The sequence below is a fragment of the Asterias rubens genome, chromosome 18 (assembly GCF_902459465.1).
Source record: "Asterias rubens chromosome 18, eAstRub1.3, whole genome shotgun sequence".
Taxonomy (NCBI): domain Eukaryota; kingdom Metazoa; phylum Echinodermata; class Asteroidea; order Forcipulatida; family Asteriidae; genus Asterias; species Asterias rubens.
In genome coordinates this window covers 11,283,808-11,291,799 of record NC_047079.1, presented here as the reverse complement: position 1 = coordinate 11,291,799, position 7,992 = coordinate 11,283,808, and positions in this window count along the sequence as shown.

Below are 7,992 nucleotides of genomic sequence, written 5' to 3'. Positions count from 1 at the left end.
GTTTTCAATAGTTTTGTCAAACAAATTTAACTCCTAGATGACATTTTCTGTAAACTTTTTTCAAACAACTAAGCACTCAGTGTAGCCCAAGTAAATATTTGAAGAATTGTTCTTGCTTTGCTAACATGAATAAAAACCTTCTTTAAACATCTTTTCAAACCTGTACATTTTGAAAAAAATATTAGCTGACAAATCTGGGCAGTAAAAGTATAAAGAGATATCCAGACATGGGCGAAAAAAAGAAAAAAATGGGGTCGGGGGTTTTGAACGGTCGGGCGGGGACGATCAACAATTTTTTTTTATGTGGCCTTATCTGGGTGACGAAAAGTGAAGTGTGCTTCACTACCTATAGTATAAGGTTTATTTCGGAATGCGTTGGCCCACCCGGCCGAAGTACTTGATGTGTCTTTTGCAGCATGTGATTTTGCCATCCGGGGGGGGGGGGGGCAATATCTTAGAGCTGCTTAAGCAGGAAATAATTATTGCTTATCAATTTTCTGCTAAGCAAAAAGGAGCACGATACCATTATACATTTTGACATGCTATTTTGGATGGCAACTCTTTTCATGTAATCATAATTACTTTGTGCTAAGCTCCTTTGTGTGCTCAATCTGCTCTATGCAAGTGGGCCCAGGCTTTAAAGACACGGACACCTTTAGTAATAATTATGCATATAAGACAAAAGACCTGTGAAAATTTGGGCTCTTCCAAATTAGAGAAAACACCCTTATCACGCAAGTTGTGTGCTTTCATGCATCTTGAATTCGGGACCTTAGCTGAGGTATCTTATTCAATTTAAATATTTGAGTGAGAAATTACTTCTTTCTCAAAAACTAGAGGGAGCTGTTTCTCACAATGCCATCAATCAACAGTTCTCCATTGCTTGGTACCAAATAATTTGTTGTATGCCAACAATTACCAATAGTGTCCAGTGCCTTTAAGCAGCTAACTAGCGTAACAAAGTTACCCTCATTGGACAATCGTCATTGGACGGTTTCATTGTTTATCTGACAGAGTACCCCTATTTAAACAAATTTGAAGCACGAGACACATCTTCAATGAAAACTTTTTTTTATTTAAAAATCATATTCTTTCTGTAAACACAAAGATAAATAAAATTACAATCTATCTATTTGAATCTAAAATAAATTAAACTTTGAGCCATTTTGTGCAACAGTGAAAATTTATTTATAATATTATTGTCAATCTCATATAAAATTCAGGGGTGAGAGTCATTATAAACAAAAAAATAGTCTGAAACTTGCTTAGCGCGAAACACTACAAGTACGTTGAGTTGATGCGCATAGTTTTAACGCACAAAGAACAGCAATCGTCCAATGATTTGCCTCCTTTTGGCCTCATGGATGGATGGCGCTTCTTGAGAGTGTGACGTCATATATGCAATGGGTCTAAAGACTTTGCATTGTTGACAAACAAAGTGCGCCGGTTGGCACAGGCATGACCAGCTTAGCAAAACAATCAATCGTGTTTAACAAAATTGTGACCAAATTCAACCTTTTCTGTATAGATTCATGAGCTTCCTCTTTATGACTGTGTTGCATTGTTTCCAACAAATTCAAAATACTTATGAATTTGTGTAAAATTGTTTTCAAGTATGGTTATCCATTTTTTGGTTTGCATTTTTGGCTTTCAATAAATTTCCAACCTCGTTTGGCAAGAACTCATGGCTGTGACGTTGCAAATTGCATTAGAAAGGTCTATAGGCCAATACTGAGTATGCTACTCGGGTCAGAGTGAGTCTCCATGACTACGGTAAAGATCCAACTCGAATGCCAGTTCCTCAATGTACTGTCCACTAGCATCCTAGAAACAAAACGAGAGAAGACAGATTGAGTTTATTTACTAACAAAATGTTACAACAAGGGCAACTAAGTAAGCATAGACAAATAAGGCGACAAGTGTAACAAAATACATAGATACTGACATAGGAAGGCCGCACACAAAGGGCTAGAAAGCTCAGCGAAGAGCATTGGCACATTAATCCCGAGGTCGTTGGTTCAAATCCCGCTGTTTTGAATTTTTCTTTGTTCAACCCCAAGTTATTTTAAAATGTGCCCAATCAGTTACCCTTGTGGTTTATGAGTTGAAAAATACACAGGCTTGCACCCCAAACAAAGATATCTAGGGACAACTTGCATTTGTGTACCGACAGTTATACAATGAGTAGGGTAGATGGGTTCGAATCCCTGTCGTGACACTTGTGTCCCTGAGCAAGACACGTCACTATAATTGCTTCTTTCCAAACCTGTACAGAGAAACATAAAACCTGCAAAACAAAATTAATAGGTTATTTACAAACCTGTAAAGAGAAACATAATACCTGCAAAAAAATTAATAAGTTATTTACAAACCTGTAAAGAGAAACATAAAACCTGCATAAAAATTAATAAGTTATTTACAAACCTGTGAAGAGAAACATAAAACCTGCAAAACAAAATTAATAAGTTATTTACAAACCTGTAAAGAGAAACATAAAACCTGCAAACAAAATTTATAAGTTATTTACAAACCTGTAAAGAGAAACATAAAACCTGCAAAAAAATTAATAAGTTATTTACAAACCTGTAAAGAGAAACATAAAACCTGCAAAACAAATTAATAAGTTATTTACAATTCTGTAAAGAGAAACATTAAACCTGCAAACAAAATTATGAGTTATTTACAAACCTGTAAAGAGAAACATAAAACCTGCCAAAAAAAATTATAAGTTATTTACAAACCTGTAAAGAGAAGCATAAAACCTGCAAACAAAATGTATAAGTTATTTTCAAACCTGTAAAGAGAAACATAAAACCTGCAAACAAAAATTAATAAGTTATTTACAAACCTGTAAAGAGAAACATAAAACCTGCAAAACAAAATTAATAAGTTATTTACAAACCTGTAAAGAGAAACATAAAACCTGCAAACAAAATGTATAAGTTATTTACAAACCTGTAAAGAGAAACATAAAACCTGCAAAAAAAATTTATAAATTATTTACAAACCTGTAAAGAGAAACATAAAACCTGCAAAAAAAAATTATAAGTTATTTACAAACCTGTAAAGAGAAACATAAAACCTGCAAAGAAATTAAGTTATTTACAAACCTGTAAAGAGAAACATAAAACCTGCAAAAAAAATTAATAAGTTATTTACAAACCTGTAAAGAGAAACATAAAACCTGCAAAACAAAATTAATAGGTTATTTACAAACCTGTAAAGAGAAACATAATACCTGCAAAAAAATTAATAAGTTATTTACAAACCTGTAAAGAGAAACATAAAACCTGCAAAAAAATTAATAAGTTATTTACAAACCTGTGAAGAGAAACATAAAACCTGCAAAACAAAATTAATAAGTTATTTACAAACCTGTAAAGAGAAACATAAAACCTGCAAAACAAAATTAATAAGTTATTTACAAACCTGTAAAGAGAAACATAAAACCTGCAAACAAAATTAATAAGTTATTTACAAACCTGTAAAGAGAAACATAAAACCTGCAAACAAAATTAATAAGTTATTTACAAACCTGTAAAGAGAAACATAAAACCTGCAAAACAAAATTAATAAGTTATTTACAAACCTGTAAAGAGAAACAGAAAACCTGCAAAAAAAATGTACAAGTTATTTACAAACCTGTAAAGAGAAACATAAAACCTGCAAAAAAATTATAAGTTATTTACAAACCTGTAAAGAGAAACATAAAACCTGCAAAAAAAATTAATAAGTTATTTACAAACCTGTAAAGAGAAACATAAAACCTGCAAACAAAATTTATAAGTTATTTACAAACCTGTAAAGAGAAACATAAAACCTGCAAACAAATTATAAGTTATTACAAACCTGTAAAGAGAAACATAAAACCTGCAAAAAAATTTTATAAGTTATTTACAAACCTGTAAAGAGAAACATAAAACCTGCAAAAAAATTAATAAGTTATTTACAAACCTGTAAAGAGAAACATAAAACCTGCAAAACAAATTAATAAGTTATTTACAAACCTGTAAAGAGAAACATAAAACCTGCAAACAAAATTATATGTTATTTACAAACCTGTAAAGAGAAACATAAAACCTGCAAACAAAATTTATAAGTTATTTACAAACCTGTAAAGAGAAACATAAAACCTGCAAACAAAATTATAAGTTATTTACAAACCTGTAAAGAGAAACATAAAACCTGCAAAAAAATGTTATAAGTTATTTACAAACCTGTAAAGAGAAACATAAAACCTGCAAAAAATTAATAAGTTATTTACAAACCTGTAAAGAGAAACATAAAACCTGCAAAACAAATTAATAAGTTATTTACAAACCTGTAAAGAGAAACATAAAACCTGCAAACAAAATTATATGTTATTTACAAACCTGTAAAGAGAAACATAAAACCTGCAAACAGAATTTATAAGTTATTTACAAACCTGTAAAGAGAAACATAAAACCTGCAAACAAAATTATAAGTTATTTACAAACCTGTAAAGAGAAACATAAAACCTGTAAACAAAATTAATAAGTTATTTACAAACCTGTAAAGAGAAACATAAAACCTGCAAACAAAAATTAATAAGTTATTTACAAACCTGTAAAGAGAAACATAAAACCTGCAAAACAAAATTAATAAGTTATTTACAAACCTGTAAAGAGAAACATAAAACCTGCAAAAAAAATGTATAAGTTATTTACAAACCTGTAAAGAGAAACATAAAACCTGCAAAAAAAATGTATAAGTTATTTACAAACCTGTAAAGAGAAACATAAAACCTGCAAAAAAAATTGTATAAGTTATTTACAAACCTGTAAAGAGAAACATAAAACCTGCAAACAAAATTTATAAGTTATTTACAAACCTGTAAAGAGAAACATAAAACCTGCAAAAAAAATTGTATAAGTTATTTACAAACCTGTAAAGAGAAACATAAAACCTGCAAACAAATTAATAAGTTATTTACAAACCTGTAAAGAGAAACATAAAACCTGCAAACAAAATTAATAAGTTATTAACAAACCATTTACAAACCTGTAAAGAGAAACATAAAACCTGCAAACAAAATTAATAAATTATTTACAAACCATTTACAAACCTGTAAAGAGAAACATAAAACCTGCAAACAAAATTAATAAATTATTTACAAACCATTCACAAACCTGTAAAGAGAAACATAAAACCTGCAAAAAAAATAATAAGTTATTTACAAACCTGTAAAGAGCAACATAAAACCTGCAAACAAATTTTATAAGTTAATTACAAACCAGTAATTAATTTAAGAAAAAAACCGTAAACAAATAACTAGTTATTTACAAACCTGTAGAGAGATAAAGGCCTGCAAAACAAATAATTAGTTAAATTGAATTGAATTTAATTGAATTGAGGAGATTCAATGGGAAGGCTTCGATTTGTTACACTTAATTGCTGAATATTTAGACGGATTTAACTGATGGCAGTGATCAAAAGAAGAACCGGAACATATCCCCTTTTATAAAATCTCTTCACTTCCCACATAATCTTAGATTTAAGCGTTATTTTTGACTAGAACCAGAGTCACGTTTGGTTTGAATTGGACGGGTGTCAGCGTGAACGACTACGAGCTAGTTCCCAGTACATCAAGCATGTCCGTTGCCTGCATACGGGAAACAATTGGAACCAGACTATACTTCATTAGGCCTACACGGTCATGTCTTCGTGTAGGATGAAAGGATCTCAACGATTGGATCAAAACATTCCATTTATTTCTCTGGACCAATCAAAATCATTCTTATATCTCTGGAAAGAGATTTTTTTTTCGTTTAGTTAGAAATTCGATCCAGTGGCAGATGAATAGAACGGTGTTACTGTTCAATCTAGTGAGCAAATCCCGGGAAAACTGGGTTAACCTATTATAGGAATTTACCATTTTGAGCATTTTTAGCACTGTCGTAATCAAAAAGGCAGTTTTTCTCGAGTTGCATGAATGAAGAAAATATATCGTACCGATGTGTTATTTATTGAATTTCAAATAATAATGAGCGATCTGTTTTTTAAATCAGGAAATGCGTATTTCTCAGTATATCACCCTAACACATACCTTGATATCTCCGGTCAGCCTCTCTCGAACAGCCTCATTGACATTAATCCTATTGATGGGCTCGAAGGAGATATTTTGCCTGAAGTTTGCAGATGAAAATATCAAAGATGACCCACACGTCAAAATTCCCTCCTTCACTACCTATCTAAAATTGACATACAGAGGGCGCACTCCATATAAAAATGGTCTTATGCAGACGGTGTCGCGTGCAATTATGTCCTGCAATACTACCCGGAGGACATTATTGCATATGCAATAATGTCCGCCGGACGGTTTTGATATGCAATCATGTCCGCCCGGACGCTGCTGCATATGCAATTGTGTCCGCCCGGACACATTTGCATATGCAGTTGTGTCCGCCCCGGGCAAAACGGTCCTTGCAGTAATTTAAACGCCCTAGCTTGGTCGACGCATAGAGCAAGGAAGCCATTTTTTACAAGCTAAGTGCCTGTCATGAATGACATGGAAAATTTTTGGCCGTTGGGTACAAAATACGTGAATATTCATGCTGCATATACGTACGTAGGTTCAGTGCATGCATGCTCGCTTACGCGCGCACATATATGTACAGTCATGATAGCCCCGGACACGATTGCATATGCAAAAGTGTCCGGAGCAGAAAGTATTGCATGGCGGACACAATTGCATCTGAAACTTACGCAAGAAACTAAATAAATGGATATAAGAATTCTCCAGTGTGAAACTTATCGTCTTGCCATAATGTTTGAAACCCGCATGCCTCTGATTTTTGGTTGGAAAAAAAAACTATTGACCACAAATCAGAGAAATTGTTGTAATAAGCAAAGAAAGCATAAACTATGGGCCCTTTTCCTCGCTAAGTAAGATGTTCCTGTGCTTAGCCGGCTTTCAGGGCTCACAGGCCTCATGAAATTTGGCCCTACGTTAGAACTTTTTTTTTTTTTTTTTTAATTAATGTTATTGTTTAAATTGCTCATGCGTGGGATGGGCGGGGATCACCACTGCACAAATTTATTATAAGTTTGTTTTAAGCACAGTTTAATTTAGGCTGTATGCTTTTCGCCGTGCTAATCAGTAGCGGTTTGAAAATTGCAGAACTTTTAGTTCAAAAACAAATGTTTTACCCCCTCCCCCCTCCCCCACAAATGAAAAATGTGAGTGCGCCCTCTTTAGATCAATTTGGTGTAGTGATTTCATTTTATTTTTACAAGTGCGGCTGACCCCCCCCCCCCTTTTTTTAATTTCGTTAACTGTTCATCAGACAATGCTGCTTAGCAAAAGATATCTTCGTTTATCAAAATAATTAATGGAACACCAGTCACAACCGTGTCAACTTTATGGCATACCCTGTTTCTGCTAAGCATGGATTGTGTGCTTAGCAAGTTTGTATTGCTTACAGGCTTTTGACAGTGGACCCAGTAGGTCTGCAAAATGAAGCTATTTGAACCGTTAAAGGGGTGGTTTTTGTCACCTTTTAAAAACTATTTTATAAAAAAGTGTCAGTGAGTTTTAAGTATCACAAGACAATACAACATGAAACGGCACTTGTACAAAAAAAAATTCTGAAATTGATGGTTCCAATAGTTTGACTTTATTAAAGCTTCACCCAGCAAGAGTGCAATATACAAAAATAATGCATCTTTATAAAATTAAAATATAGTACAATTAATTATGTTAATAATGAATATTCATATACTGTTATTAAAAAGTTACAAGACTAATATTTCATACAGTTATCATGGTTTGATTAAACAATATACAATTAATTTCTCCTCTAAAAATTCAGTAATGAACTTAAGAATAATATACACATAATGAATGTTTATGAGTGCAATGGTGCGAATATGTTCATGAGTTGAAAGATGGAATGTTCTATTCAACGAGGCGGAGCCGAGTTGAATGGAACATTCCAGCTTTCAACGAATGAACATATTCGCACCATTGCA